Below are 17461 nucleotides of genomic sequence, written 5' to 3'. Positions count from 1 at the left end.
AGTGGCCACAAATACTTTTTTTCTACCCTGAAAGTGTGACCAAAGTCCCCACTCTTGCAAGTGTTAGTGTGCTAGTACCTCTTCTTGCCTTGGGACCATGTATGGGCAATGTAACAGAGTCTTGCCCCAAATATAATCTTCTGTAATCTCCTTTTGACCTTTTGTCTAACCCCTCTACCATTTATGGGCTGAGAGTTCCAGGAGCAACCCCCCCCCAAATGCAGCTGCCCCAAGACCTGCTGCTGACTGCTCTCCCTGGTAAGACAGACCTTTCTTGTCAATCTCCTAAATAATGGTCTTGGGGTTAGAAAATTGTTCCACTCCAATCTTTTTGTTGATTTTGCCACTCCAGAATTCTTTTTGAGGAATCATTTTAACATTGTTTAGAGGAAAATTCTGGACAGTTTAGGTGAATCCCTGGTTTTATTCTGCCATCTTGTTCTTCACCCTGATGAGATCATAATTTTACAAAAGCTTTAGGTTTACTTTTTGTTTTAACTACACAATCTTTCTCCAGAAGGTACCCTTTTGTAATAAAGATATGTTATTGTGGTTGTTATTGTTAAGTCATTTTAGTCATGTCTCATTCTTTCAGACCCCGTTTGGGGTTTTCTTGACAAAAATAGCGGTTCATTTTACATTTAAGAAGTGAGGCAAACAGGTTTAATGACTTGCCCAGGATCACATAAATAGTAAGTGTCTGAGGACATATTTGAATTCAGATTCTCCTGACTCCAGGTCTGGCATTTTATTCATTGTGCCACCTGGCTGTCCTAACAAAGATATATCCTCAACAGAAAACACTTCCGTGTAACAAAGAAAAATAATAAAGAAAAATCAATATAAATAGTAAATATTTCTGAAATCACATGCAATAATTTATATTCTTAGTCCTCCATTTTTCTATTGAGAGCAATGTTTCATCATTTATTCTCTAGAACTAATATCAATGTATTGAATCTACTTTTCATGCTGTTTTCAGTTCTTTTAGTTTAATCATTGTATACATTGTTCTTTCAGTATATTAAATCCATATAAATCTTCTCAAGTTTCTCTGAATTTTTCACATTATCATTCCTTGTAGTACAATCACAACTTTATGTTCATATACTACTGATGTAATCTACTTTGTTTCTAGTTTTTGCAAATTCAAAAAGTACTACTAAGAATATTTTGACATTAGACCTTTCTTTTCATTTTTTAACCTCTTTGGCACACATGACAAGTTATGAGGTTTCTCAATTAAGATATGAAGTTTCATGACTTTTCTTACATAAATTCAAATTGCTCTCCAAAATATTTAAATTAGTTCACAGTTCTACACCCATCATTTGTGCCACCACCATGGTTTGTGCTAGTCTTTCCAGAACCATCATTATCAACTATTTCACTATTTTAAATAATAAACTTTCCTAGACATCTTTTGTTTGTATATCAGATTTCTGAATCTGATATACAGATTGCTCCCCCTTCCTGGAGAGCCATCTTTTATAACCAATAATAATTTTTAAAATGGGGGGAGGAAGAGTTGAAAAAGACTAGGCAATATGTTGAAAAAGTCTAATGTAACTAGCACTTTACACTCATAATCCACTGCCTCTTCAGGGAAAGACGGAAGGTAATTTCTCATATCTCTTCTTTAGAGCCAGGTTTGGTCATTATCATTTCACAGAATTAAGTTTAAGTTATTTTGTTATTATTCTTATTCCTATTTATGTTGTTATGGTCATTGTGCCTATTGATTTCCTAATTCTTCTTGCTTCACTTTTCATAAGTTCATTTGTATTCCAATGATTCTCTATAGTTATCATTTTTATCTTTTTTTATTACACAAAAATATTCCATTACTGCTACAGATTGCTTAGCTACTTGAACTGAAACATTGTTTCTAGCTTTTGCTAACACATAATCTCACTCAGCCAAATAGTACTATATAACTGCCTACCTTACTGGCAGGGAAAATGAAGACATCATCTTGTATGACTGTGTGGTTCTAGACTTGTGGTTGACTCCAGGAAGGAAAGAGAAGATTTACAAGTGTCAAACATGTAAAGAAAGCTGACACCTTAAAAGTTCCCTAATTTTTTTTTTTTTTTGCCTTCATAAAGACTTTGAGGAGAGGGAGGATTCTGGGAAAATAGCACAGTAGATCAGTAAATTTCAAGCTCTCCAGATTTCTTCCATAAATAGAACAAATTTATGCCTCAGGGAAAACATGAAAGATCAAGAAGAATCCAAGGGGGGGAGGAGACAGGGGTCTTCAGCATACAATTCAAGAAGATCCAAAGAAAGACTTCAGCCCAGGATTAATCAGTGAAAAGTACAAACCCCTCCAGGCTAGCTCTGCACAAACACCTAGTGGGGCCCTGCGGGTTTGGCTGGAGACTCAGCAGGAATCACAGAGCCTTTCACCCCCCAGACAGTGTGAGGAGTCAGGGGTATCAGATTGGGAAGACTGAGGGAACCTTGGTTTGTTAGGAACCACAGGCCCAGCTGAGAGTGGCCCTGGGCCAGAAGGAACCAGCACAGTGGCATAGTGGAGGCAAACTGTCTGTGGGCACTTGCAGGAGAGTGGAACTTTTGGTTTGGGATTCCAGGTTACATTAATACATATCATAAAAAAAAAAAAAAAAAAAAGAATCAGCAAAGAAGAAAGAGCCAACCATAGAAACTCACTTTGGGAATGGGTAAGACCAAGATTCATCTTCAGAGGAGGATACTGAAATAAAAAAAGCTTTTGCCCCAAATTAAAAATCAAATGAGAAACATTGAGGAAAAACTAAAAAACTAAAACTAAAACTAAAAACCATCCAAGAAGAAGAAGATTGTGGGGGAAAAAAGTTATCCAACTAGAAAAGGAAATTCTTTAAAATATTGTTTTTTAAGGAAATTAGAGAAATAATGAGTTACTTTTCCCAACTTTATGCCAATAAATTTGATAACCTAAGTGAAATGGATAACTACCTCCAAAAATATAAGCTTCCCAGATTAACAGAGGAGGAGGTAAATTGCTTAAATAGTCCCATTTCAGAAAAAGAAATAGAACAAGTTATTAATAAACTCCCTAAGAAAAAATCCCCAGGACCAGATGGATTTACATGTGAATTCTACCAAACATTTAAAGAACAATTAGCCACATTGCTATATAAACTATTTGAAAAAATAGGGAATGAAGGAGTCCTACCAAATTCCTTCTATGATACAGACATGATACCGATATCTAAACCAGGTAGGTTGAAAACAGAGAAAGAAAATTATAGACCATTCTCCTAATGAATATTGATGCTAAAATCTTAAATAAGGTATTAGCAAAAAGATTACAGAAAATCATCCCCAGGATAATATACCATGATCAAGTAAGATTTATACTAGGAATACAGGGCTGGTTCAATATTAGGAAAATTATCAGCATAATTGGCCATATTAATAACCAAATTAACAAAAACCATATGATCATCTCAATAGATAAAGAAAAAGCATTTGATAAAATCCAACATTCATTTCTATTAAAAACACTTGAGAGTAGAGGAATAAATGGACTTTTCCTTAATTAATTTATTTAAAACCATCAGTAAACATCATATGTAATGGGGATAAACTACAACCATTTCTAGTAAGATCAGGAGTGAAACAACATTGCCCACTATCACCATTACTATTCAATATTGTATTAGAAATGCTAGATTTGGCAAGAAGAGTTGAGAAAGAGATTAAAAGAATTAAAGTAGGTAATGAAGGGACCAAATTATCACTCTTTGCTGACTATATGATAGTATACCTAGAGAACCCCAGAGATTCTACTAAAAAACTAGTAGAAATAATCCATACCTTTAGCAAAGTTGCAAGATACAAAATAAACCCACATAAGTCAAAAGCATTCTTATATATCACTATTAAAATCCAACTGTTACAGCTACAAAGAGAAATTCCATTTAAAGTAACTAGTATAGTATAAAATAATATAGTATAAAATATTTAGGAATCTATCAGCCAAGGGAAAATCAGAAACTATATGAATAAAACTACAAAACATTTTCCACACAAATTAAGTCTGATCTAACCAATTGGGAAAATATTAAATGCCCTTGGATAGGTTGAGCAAATATAATAAAGATGACAATTCTATCTAAACTAACCTATTTATTTAGCGCTATACCAATCAGACTCCCAAAAAACTATTTTAATGACCTAGAAAAATTAACAACAAAGTTCATGTAAAGGGCTAGAACTGAGCAATGCATTTGGATAATGAAGCACGTGAGACTAATTGCCAATTGGACAGTTCCCTATTAATTTGTTTGAAGGTTGACCCTCCCCAGCTGTTCTGTGCTGACTTGATTGGTGGGACAAAGAGGGGGAAGTGACGTGTGTGAGAGGAGTAGGAGGAGGAAGAGGAAATTGAGATGTTGATGCTGAGTCAGTCTCTCCTGGCGTTTGAGGGAGGAAGGTGTGTGTGAGATTGCTAGACCTAACCCCCTGACCTTGACCGTAAAAAATCAAGAATAAAGACATTTAGTGATCCTGACTCCTGCTGATTTCTGATTTCCAGCATTTTGGTGCCCAATGTGGGGCCGGTACCCTACTTCCACCGAAGTCCTTTGGTGACCAGGAGATTAGGTGAGTATTCTAATAGAAATAAGAAACTTACCTTGTTAAGGATTAAACCAGCAATCTCTAGTAGCTGAGATGGGACAGGTGTTAGGTATAGACATTCCCTCGGCCTCAGCCGACCCAGACACAGCCCCTGCTCCTGCTCCAGCCTCCCCTAGTAGTAATCCTATAAAGGATATAATTAAGATATTGACGAGAAGAGTTTACTTGTAACCAGCCCACAAATGGGTAATCTCTTAGACTCATTGAATTGCACATCCCCTTGGTTCTTAAAGGAAGAAAAACTAAGTGTAGATAACTGAAAGCTAGTGGGACTTGAAATGAAAGAATTTTACACAGAAAATGGGCCTTCTTCAACTTCTTCAGAGGTATTTTATATATACAAAGTGATTCAATTAGACTTAAGCTATCGAGCAAGTTATAGGAGAAGGAAAAGTTCTAAAACTGAACTGAGGAGGAAGTGTGAGGAACAAAAGATAAACAAACTCAAGACCTTGCCAGAGGGCAAGGGGATATGAATGAGGAATTAGGGTGTGTTGACTCTGATTATCCTGAAGAAATTTCAACCCCTCTTACAGAGCAGATTATTGATCAGCCCACATCAACTCCACCTTCAGGGACAGAGAGAGGAGAAGTAGTGGGAGGGGTGGTGATATCATCGGCACTTCCCCCCCAGCAATCACCAACATCTATAACTAGATTACAAAAAGGGCTTATTGAAGCCATAGAAAATGGAAAAGAAATAGATAATGATTTCACACTTCAAATTTTTCCTGTGATTCAACAGCATAATTCTGCAGGCCAAGAGAGTAGAAAATATGCTCCTTTTAATATGGATGTCCTTAAAAGCCTGAAAAAAGCTTGCACTCTCTTTGGGGCTACATCAGATTATGTTAAGATGTTAATACATAATTTGGCTTATGAAGCCTTAACTCCTAGTGACTGGAAAATCATTGCAAAGGTGTGCTTAGAACCTGGACAAAACTTGTTGTGGTTTTCTGAATACAGTGAGTTCTGTAGGATTCAAGCCCAACAAAATAGTCAAAGTGGAGTTAATACTTCAATCACCTATGACCTACTAACAGGTGTAGGTTCTTATGCAGATGCTTCAGTACAGATTAATTACTCCATAACAGCATTTGAGCAAATTGCTGCTGCTATCAAAGCATGGGCTTCTCTCCCCAGTAAAAACTACAAGGGTGAGACCTATACAAAAATTGTACAAGGACAAATGAACCCTTTGCTGATTTCATGGGACGTTTGCAGACAGCTGTCATACGGACTAATGGTGAAAATGAAGTAACAGACACTTTGGTAAGGTAACTTGCTAGAGAAAATGCCAATGAGGTTTGTAGAAGGATTATACTAGGACTACACAAGGATGCTCCTTTAGAGGAGATCATAAGACGCTGTGCCACAGTGGGCACAAATACCTTTTATAGCCAGTCTATGGTGCAGACTTCCCAAGATCCCAACATAGGAAGACAGGGTCCTTTTTGGCAAGGGATTTCCAGAGACTTGTCAATGCTTTCAATGCAGTAAAGTAGGCCATCTGAAAGCTCAATGTTGGCATAGAGACAGAGTGAGAAAACAGTCTGGGAGAACAAGACCCAAAACCCCATGTCCAAAATGCAACAGAGGGCTCCATTGGGCATCAGAATGATTCAGGGAAACGGGATGAGGGGCCCAGCTCCAGGGCCCCAGGCAAAAATCACTTGGGGCATGATGGCAGCCGATGCCACACCCAGAGAGTGCCTCCAAGTCCAATACCCAGACATGACCAATCAGCCAGGAAACCATCTGAGGGGAGAAAGGGATTACACAATCAGTCAGCCAGGAAGCAACATGATGGGAGAAAGGGACTACAATTAGGGAGGATAGAGTTGTATGCAGCTGGGACAATTGAGATACCCCCTGGAGAGGTGAAATCTGTTCCTCTCCAGCCTATGGATCCCTTGCCTCCAGGCACAGTAGGCTTGACCATTTCACCTCCTGAGAGTACTTACAAGACAGTGTTCATTCATACACTGATGTGGGAAACTGGGGAATGTGTAGATAATATCCCAGTCACTAACACAGGGAGACAATGTGTGACTTATCAACCAGGGGAAGTAGTACCATCGGGTTTATTGATACAGACTCCTAATAAGCAATCTGGTGACAGTCACCCACGTTCTAACTCCAAGCAGCAAAACCCAGGAATATACTGGACAGCAACTGTGACAGCTGACCCACCTATGCTCACCATCTATATAAATGGCATACCATTAGAAGGACTGGTGGACACAGGTGCAGATTTCACAGTCGTTAGAGGTGCCAACTGGCCCAGTCACTGGCCAAAGACTAAGGCAGACACCTACATGTCTGGGGTAGGAGGATCAATAGCAGCTGAAGTTAGTGCTACCCCTTTAAGATGGGTATTTGAAGGTGAAACAGGAGTTTTTACTCCTTTTATAGTTGAAAAAATCCCCATCAATCTGTGGGGAAGAGACATTTTACAACAATTAGGGTTAAAAATGAGTACTTCGGTTTTTTAGGCAGGGCTGCTGTTGAAGGCCTGCCAACACTTTCACCTGTTCCTATCCAGTGGAAAACTGATACACCAGTGTGGATAGAACAGTGGCCCTTAGATAGCAATAAAATTCAGGCCTTACTAGACATAGTACAGGAACAACTTGACCAAGGACACTTACAACCTTCTCTAAGTCCTTGGAATTCCCCAGTATTTATTGTAAAAAAGAAATCTGGAAAATGGAGGATGTTGACTGATTTAAGAAAGGTAAATGAACAGATGGAAACTATGGGAACTCTTCAACCTGGACTTCCATCTCCTACTCAATTGCCTAGAGAATGGTCTCTGTGGGTTATAGACATTAAGGATTGTTTCTATTCTATCCCTCTAGATAAGGAGGATATGAAAAGATTTGCCTTTTCAGTGCCCAGCATTAACTTAGCTGAGCCTTATAAGAGATATGAATGGACATTTTTGGCACAGGGAATGAAAAACAGCCCTACTATGTGTCAAATGTATGTTGCTGCTGCTCTTACTCCAGTAAGAAAAGTATTTCCAAAAGTAATGTTATTACATTACATGGATGATATATTGGGATGTGCACCTGAGGAACAAATGTTAGAAGCATGTCTACAAAAAACCATAGAAACACTAAGGAATTATAAATTGCACATAGCTTCAGAAAAGATTCAAAGAATGCTCCTTTTCAATATTTAGGATATGAAGTATATCCTAAGGTGCTTACAGTATAAAAACTCTCCTTAAGAACAGAGAAGCTAAACACCTTAAATGATTTCCAGAAATTGATAGGAGATATCCAATGGATGTGTCCCGTGCTAGGCTTGACTACCTGTCATTTGCAACCATTATATGACATTTTAAGGGGAGACAGGGCTTTAAATTCACCACGACAGCTTACAAAAGAAGCTCAAGAGGCTTTGAGACAAGTTGAACTGGCATTATCCAATGTGGTTGAAAGAGTCACTCAAAAACCCTTGGAAATATCAGTTTTTGCTACACAAGAGGCACCCATAGCAGTTCTTCATCAAGGAAACAGTGTGATAGAGTGGATGAACCTCCCAGCACAACCAGAACAAAGCCTTATTCCTTATCCAGTGCTTGTGGCTAGAATTTTATTAAAGGCCATTAAATGAGCAGTACAATTATCTGGGATAAGACCTGACAAGATATACATCTTTTTTACTGATACACAAGTTAATGTGTGCTGTGAAACCATCCCAGAGTGGCAAATTTTATTAGCCATGGCTCCAAATTTTACACACGGGTCTCCATTAAAGATAAACAGACTGTTACATAATTGGAGATGGATTCTTGAAGAAAAGGTTTCTAAAGTTCCTCTTAAAGGACCAACTATTTTTACAGATGCATCCAAACATAATATTTGTGCTATATATTCTTGTGACTTAACTATAAAGAGAGTAATCAGAACTCCTTTTCAGTCCACTCAGCAGAATGAATTGTATGCAATCATTCTAGCTCTTGCTTATTAACCGGGAGACATAAATATAATATCTGATTTGGCCTATTCAGTAGGTGTGGTACAAAGAATTGCCACAGCCCAAATAAAATTTGTAGCCTCCAATATATATCAGCTCTTTAAGGAACTTCAAGAGCGAGTGAGAAAGCATCCAGGTAAGATTTATATTTTGCATGTCCACTCCCATAGTGGACTTCCAGGTCTTATTTTTGATGGTAATTCAAAGGTAGATAGCCTTCTAACCATGTTGGCCAATACTCCTTTATTTCAAGAAGCACAAGAATCTCATTCTAAACATCATCAGACTGCCCAAGCTTTACATTTACAATTTGGTATAACAAGAGAAGAAGCTAGGAACATAGTAAAAGCCTGTACAGCTTGCCTTCCTTTCCATGCTCCTACACTCCCTCCAGGGAAGAACCCTCGTGGTTTTAGACCTAATGAAATTTGGCAAATGGATGTGACCCATTATAAATCTTTTGGTCATCTGTCTTTTATCCATGTTGTGGTAGACACCTTTTCCGGATTCACTTTTGCAATGCCAGTAGCAAAAGAGGCAGCCCGAGTGGTCACTGAATTCCTTATACAAACATTTGCAATTATGGGTGTGCCACAAGCAATAAAAACAGACAATAGACCTGCATATACATCTAAACATTTTGCACACTTTTGTGCACAGTATGAGATTTTACATATCACGGGCATACCCTTTAATCCTCAAGGGCAGGCAATAGTAGAGAGAAGAAACAGAGATATTAAGACACTCCTCCAAAAACAAAAGAAAGGGGGAGCCACGGGTAACCGTAGAGAACTTCTAAATTTAGTTCTCTATACCATTAATTTTTAAATTTTTGACAAAGATGCACTGGCTCCGGCAGACAGGTTTTATAACCTACTGGAAGGGCAGTGTCCAGTGCGAGCAGCTCCACTGTGTTTAGATAATCACCAGGTGATGTGGAGAGATCCAGAAAGTGGTGAATGGAAGGGACCAGATAGATTAACTGCTTGGGGGAGAAGGTTTGCTTGTATCTCCACAGATGGGTGCCAATGAGCCGTATTTGCCTTGTTCATCGGAAAGAGACAGAGCAGACCCTTGAAACGAAGGAGAAGACCCAAGAAACATCGGGTGGTTCCGTTGCTGACTGTGCCCACCACTGAAAGAACCTGGCAGTTATGGCGTTTGACTCATGGACATCAAAAATTGTTGGACTTGAAAATCCTCAGAAATCATTGGATTCTCTGAGATGTGATAAGACAACATTATAGGACTTGAAAACCCTCAGGAATCATTGGATTATCTGAGGCATCATAAGACTATTGTAGGACTTGAAAGCCCTCAGGAATCATTGGATTCTCTGAGGCATCATAAGACTGTTGCAGGACTTCAAAACCTGTAGGGATCATTGGACTCCCTAACATATAGAAAGACTGATGTGGGACTTTAAAAACTTGTGGGGATCATTGGATTCCCTAACATATGAAGCAATGGACAATAGATTGGTTTTGGACTATCTCTTGGTTGCTGAAGAAAGCGTATGTGTAACTGATATTTGCATACCCTCCTTCTCTAGGACTTCTGGAAATCTTTTACAAAACCATGTTGATTTATATTGTTTGTTATATCACTACTTGCATGTACAATTCCTGTTTGTTACACCACATCGAGTCTGCACTGATTGTGGGGAGAGTCATAACTAATAGCCTCTGCGTTATTGCTATGTGCTTGTGTAATAACTCCCATGCTGATGGGTTTGTGCATACTTGTCTCTAATAAGGCCCTTCAACCCAGAAACCTGCTAGCAATACCCACTTCCCTTTGGTGCTTTTCATCTCTCTTCCTGAGATGTTAGGGAGGACATGATTATCTCCTTTTTAGTGCTTTCATCTCCTCTCTTGAGAAGTCAGGGGGGGGGGCGTGATCACCTCTTTTTTGGGGTTCTCACTTCCCTGAAAAGTCAGGGATGGCGCAACCACCTGTGGTCTAAAACAAAAGAAAGCAGGAAGTTCATATGGAAAAACAAAAGGTCAAGAATTTCAAGGGAATTAATGAAAAAAAAAGTTAAATGAAGGAGGCCTGGCTGTACGAGATCTAAAATTATATTATAAAGCAGCGGTTACCAAAATCATTTGGTATTGGCTAAGAAATAGATTAGTTGATCAGTGGAATAGATTAGGTTCAAAGGACAAAACAGTCAATAAATTTAATAATCTAGTGTTTGACAAGCCCAAAGATCCCAGCTTTTGGGATAAGAACTCAATGTTTGACAAAAATTGTTGGGAAAATTGGAAATTAGTATGGCAGAAACTAGGCATTGACCCATACTTAACAGCGCACAGCAAGATAACATCAAAATGGGTTCATGATCCAGGCATAAAGAATGAGATTATAAATAAATTAGAGGAACATAGGATAGTTTACCTCTTAGACCTGTGGAAGAGGAAGGAATTTATGACCAAAGAAGAACTAGAGATCATTATTGATCACAAAATAGAAAATTTTGATTATACCAAATTAAAAAGTTTTTGTACAAACAAAACTAATGTAGGTAAGATTAGAAGGGAAGCAATAAATTGGGAAAACATTTTTACAGTCAAAGGCCTCATTTCCAAAATATAGAGAGAATTGACTCTATAAGAAATCAAGCCATTCTTCAATTGATAAATGGTCAAAGATGTGAACAGACAATTCTCAGATGAAGAAATTGAAACTATTTCTAGCAATATGAAAAGATGCTCTAAGTCATTATTAATCAGAGAAATGCAAATTAAGACAACTCTGAGATACTACTACACACCTGTCAGATTGGCCAGAATGACAGGGAAAGATAATGCACTATGTTGGAGGGAATGTAGGAAAACAGGGACACTGATACATTGTTGGTGGAATTGTGAATACATTCAGCCATTCTGGAGAGGAATTTGGAACTATACTCAAAAAGTTATCAAACCCTTTGATCCAGCAGTGTTACTACTGGGCTTATATCCCAAAGAGATTTTAAAGAAGGGAAAGAGACCTGTATGTGTAAGAATTTTTGTGGCAGCCCTCTTTGTAGTGGCCAGAAACTGGAAACTGAGTGGATGCCCATCAATTGGACATTGGCTGAATAAATTGTGGCATATGAATATTATGGAATATTATTGTTCTGTAAGAAATGACCAACAGGATGATTTCATAAAGGCCTGGAGAGACTTACATGAACTGATGCTGAGTGAAATGAGCAGGACCAGGAGATCATTATATACTTCAACAACAATATTATATGATGATCAATTCTGATGGACGTGGCCCTCTCCAACAATGAGATGAACCAAATCAGTTCCAATAGAGCAGTAATGAATTGAACCTGCTACACCCAGCAAAAGAACTCTGGGAGATGACTATGAACCACTACATAGAATTCCCAATCCCTCTATTTATGTCCACCTGCATTTTTTATTACCTTCACAGGTTAATTGTACACTATTTTAAAGTCCAATTCTTTTTATACAGCAAAATAACTGTTTGGACATGTATACATATATTGTATTTAATTTATACTTTAACATATTGAACCTGTATTGGTCAACCTGCCATCTTGGGGAGAAGGGTGGGGGAAGGAGGGGAAAAATTGGAACAAAAGTTTTGGCAATTGTCAATGCTGTAAAATTACCCATGCATATATCTTGTAAATAAAAAGCTATAATAAAAAAATTGCTCTTTATTTTTTCCATTAAAGCTTTTCATTTTCAAAACATATTCATAAATAATTTTCAACATTCACATTTACAAAGCTTTGTGTTCCAATTTTTTCTCTCCTTTCTGCCCACCCCCTCTTCTACACAGCAAATAATCCAATATATATTAAACTTGTGCAATTCTTCTCTACATATTTCCACAATTATTATGCTGCACAAGAAAAATCAGATCAAAAAGGGAAAACATGAGAAAGAAAACGTGAGCAAACAACAACAAAAAAAGTTAAAATACTATGTTATGATCCACATTCAGTTCCTACAATCTTTTCTCTGGGTGCAGATGGCTCTCTTCATCAAAAGACCATTGGAACTGGCCTGAATCAGGAGATACAGGATTTTTTTTTTTTTTTGAGGTTAGAGTTAAGTGACTTGCCCAGGTTCACACAGCTAGGAAGTGTTAAGTGTCTGAGACCAAATTTGAACTCGGGTCCTCCTGAATTCAAGGCTGGTGCTCTATCCACTGTGCCATCTAGCTGCCCCAGAGATATAGTATCTTAAAGACAAAAATAATTTTTTGAAAATTAGAATTGGGCAAGGGGAAGTCAATGAAACTATGGTCTCTTCGACCAAGAAACACTAAAACAGAATATAAAAAATGAAAAAATAGAACAGAATGTGAAACATAAGAAAAACAACATATTAGGAGAACAGATCAAGAAGAGAAAATATAGAAATAATTGGACTGCCAGAAAACCAAAACGAACCTTGACACAATAATGCAAGAAATAATGCAAGAAATAAGTCCTGGAGTGATAGATCATGAAGGAAAAGTAGAAATAAAAAAAAATTCACCAATCATCACCTCAAAGAGATCTTTGTGGAAAACACAAAGGAATATTATCACCAAATTTCAGAACCCCCAAATCAAAGAGAAAATTTTGCAAGAAACAAGAAAAAAATAATTCAAATATGCTGGAACTGCTATTAGAATTATACAGGACTTATCAGCAGCCACAATAAAAAACAGAAGGTCCTGGAATCATTTATACTGGCAGTCAAAAGAATTAGGCCTGTGGCCAAAAATATCATATCCAGCAAAATTATCTATAATAGTAAGTGAAAAAATTGGGCATTCAGTGAATTTGCAGATTTTCAGGATTTTCTGTCAACCAAAGCAAAACTCAGTAAAAATTTTAATGTGTAAGAGCTAGAGTCCAAGATTAATTTTAAGGGACTTAAGGTAGACAAATTGTTTATGTTTTCTACATGGAAATATATACTATACTTTATGATCGATATCACAAATTGGGTAGTTCAGAAAGATTTATCCAAATGAGGTGCAAAAGAATAGACAGAGACATTAGAGAGGGGAGAGGGCTTAGAGTTCTGAAAACCTACTCACATTAGGAATGAGTTAAATATATAATATTACAAAAATGCCAAGAAGAGTATAATACCCTCTAAAATCTATAAAGAAATAAGGGTGGAGGGATGGGCGGATGGGGAAACAAAGGGTAAAGGAAAAAGACAAGGATCCTTGGGTGGATGGAACTTAAGTAAAAGCAAGGCAAATTAGGGGCAGAATTAAAGTAGAATACTCAGCAGAAATAGAAAAGAAGAAATGTGCATAAACACTACAATAGAGATCAGGAGTAGAATTTATTAGGAAAAAAAAAATACAGTTAGTAGTCATTGATCTTAGCCACAGTCAAGCTTGAAGATTCAATTAAGAGAAAATTTACATTATATGTCAGCCATTCTAATATTGTTTTAAATGCATGTTTACGTATGGGAATATGTGTGTGTGCCTTTGAGTATATGTAGGTTGTATGCATGTTGTTCTATGTATGTGTGTATGTAGATATTTGTATATGGTCTATGGATGGGTATGAATGTATATATATATATGGGGGGGCTTTTGTGTGTGTGTATGTATTTATCTATCAAATTAGAGTTGTGCTTAACTATAGCCTTCTTGGTGGGAAAACAGGAAAAAAAGAACAAAGTAAAAAAAGTACAAGCAGAGAACAAAAGAACAATCTACAAGGAAGTAAAGATGGACACTCATGAATATATTTTCTTTTACTATTATATATCCTTTCTTGAACTGGAAATTCATTGTTATATTTTGAAACCTTCTCTATTTTCTTCTGGGCACATGACAATGTTCTGCTTTGTTTTGTTTTATTTTTCTTTTCTATCTTTCTATTTTCTATTAAATTAACAAAACAATTTTTTAAATGAAATTTTAAAAAAGGAGAGAGACTTTGGGGGATTTTCTCTTGGGTGAGACCAGGAGAATTGTCTAGGAAGCTATCCAGTTTGGTTTTGTTTTTGCTGAGGTAATTGGAGTTAAGTTACTTGCCCAGGGTCACAGAGCTAGGACACATTAAATGTCTCAGGTCAGATTTGAACTCAGGTCCTCTTGACTTCAGGGATGGTGCTCTATCCACTGCATCACCTAGCTGCCCCAATTTTTTTTTTTGTTTTTGAACATAAAAAATTATGAGAATAGATCAGTAATATTTAATAGTAGATAGATAGATATCATTCTAATCTGGTACCCTGTCTCTCAGGACAACTAAATGGTTCACCTGAAGTCGGGAAGATTCCTTTTCCTGAGTTTAAATCTGTCCTCAGATGCTTACTAGCTGTGTGACTGGGCAAATCATTTAATCCTGTTTTCCTATATAAAATGAGCTGGAAAAGGAAATGGCAAACCATTCCAGTATCTTTGCCAAGAAAACTCCAAATGAAGTTACAAAGAGTTTTAGCCATAACTAAACAATAACCCTCTGTTTCAGAAGAGGATACAGTGGTTAGTGCTGTGGCTATTTTCCCCTGCTTCTTTCCAGGCAGGAATAAAAATCTACTTTGGAGAAGAATACGCAAGAGATATTTCAATGTCTCCCCAAGACTGCTTGTCTATATGCTTATAAATGCCATGTGGATATACACATCTTACATGGCAACCCATACCTTACAGGTAAAAAGTGTTGCTATTAATATTTTGACATGTAAACATACCTATTTATACATATATATGTCTATATATACATATATATATATATATATGCATCCTTGAAGTATATGCCCAATTATGTGATCTTTTAATTAAAAGGTATGAATAAGTCAATTACTTTTCTTACATAAATGCAAATTATTTTCCAAAGTAATTAGATGAATTCACAGCTCTCCCATCAGTGTATCAATATAACTATTTTCCAAAATTATTAATCTTGACTATTCCAGTTTTTTATTGACTTTGCAAATTTCATGGATATAAGGTAAAATTTGAGAGCTATTTTAGTTTGCAATTTTCTTATTGTTAATGTTCTGTGGTGTTTTTTCATAAAATTGTTAATAGTTTACATTTCTCATTGAGAACTAAATTTTCATGGTTTTTGACTATTTATTTATTCCATAGAAGCAATATCCCAACCTATAAAGGGCTGAAATTGAGTTGATGAACTGAGGTTTGAGCACTTAAGGCTAATTACTAGTTGGATAATACTCTATTAGCATATGCTTAAAGAATGGCCCTGCCCAATTATTCTGTGCTGACTCCATCTGTGGGTGTAGACAGAATTTTGAGAGGGATCAGAGAGTAGAGTAAGACAAGCGGGAGTCACTTTTTGTCAGTGGAGAGAGAGAAAGAAGGTATGGAGATTCCTATGTTCATTCCCCTGACTACTACCCCAAAAGACCAAGAATAAAGATTGAGGACTTTTGATTATCCTGACTTCGGCTGATTCTAAGGTATCCAGGGTGCTAACTCAGTCTTCCCACTAACCCCCTACCCACCTACTCCTGGAATCCTATTCAAGTTAGACTAGCTTCTCTTTAGAAGATATTAAAACTTTCCTTGAATCAAACATGTTTGGCTCAGGGGACTAAAGGACTGAATTACTGATGTCACTCTTTCTTCACTTGTGTATAAAAAATCGATGAGAATCTCTAAGGTGCTCAGAGACATGGTTGGTGGATCATAATGGTTAACGTCTACAAGGGAGTTTTCCTCAACTGAATCAACTCTAAGAATCCTTAATCTCTATTTTTGTTGAATATCCTTCTCATGCTAAGTAAATCTCTCTTTGTTAACTGTTGAATGATATATGAGTATCTAATTTACTTCTAATTTCAAATCTAAACCAAGGCTCTGCCCTGAGTCAGACTCAACTCATGACTAATCTTTTCTAGAATGTCATAATCATATATTTGTGCTGATATTCTATATATCTGTTATTGTTGCTGTTCCGTCCTTTTTCAGTCACAGCTTATTCTTTATGACCCCATTTGGAGTTTTCTCAGTAAAGATACTAGAATAATTTGCCATTTCCTTCTCTAGTTCATTTTGCAGATGAGGAAATTGAGGCAAACAGGAATAAGAAAATGACTTGCTCAGGGTCACACAGTTACTAAGTCTCTTGAGAACAGATTTGATTTCACAAAAATGAGTCTCAATGATTCCAGACCTGATGGTACTTCTTCTAGCTGTCTTCTATATAAAGACATATCTATATATCTTAGATGTCCTTTTTCAGAAGTATAAGTTACAGAGATATTTTCCCTATATGATAACTTCTCTACAAATTCTATCTGCGTTTATTTTGCTCATGTAAAAGCTTTTAAATTTTTATATAAATCAAAATGGGAGAGTGCCAAGAATGACTATGAATAAACTCTGTGTCATACTTATGGGAATTGAGTATGCTTCTTACTTAACTCAATTCCCTTAATATTTATTATCCATATTTCTAAAGCATTTACTATGCTTTTCTTGGAATTAATTTGACCTCTGATTTGGTCTGCTGTGAAAATGAATCAGTTAGAGCTTAGAGCCATAACATCAACAAATCAGCAGACATTTATTAAGCACTTACTATGTAGCAAGTACCTTCTCCTTATTCCTTGTCCTCAATAAATTTATTATTTAATGGGGGAAGTATCTTGTAAATAATTGTATATATACATATACATATATATGTATATATAAGAAATATACAGAATAACTTGGAGATTATCTTAGGTTCTCAAGAGAAGTCATTACTGAGAGGAATGACTGGGAAAAGCTTTTAGAGAAGGTGGGATTTTAGCTGGGACTTGAAGGAAGACATGGAAGACAGGAGGTAGAGATAAAGAGAAAGAGAAAAGGGAGAGACAGA

Source organism: Sminthopsis crassicaudata, chromosome 3 (genome assembly GCF_048593235.1).
Source record: "Sminthopsis crassicaudata isolate SCR6 chromosome 3, ASM4859323v1, whole genome shotgun sequence".
NCBI classification, from domain to species: Eukaryota; Metazoa; Chordata; class Mammalia; order Dasyuromorphia; family Dasyuridae; genus Sminthopsis; species Sminthopsis crassicaudata.
Note: the sequence above shows the minus strand (reverse complement) of the source record.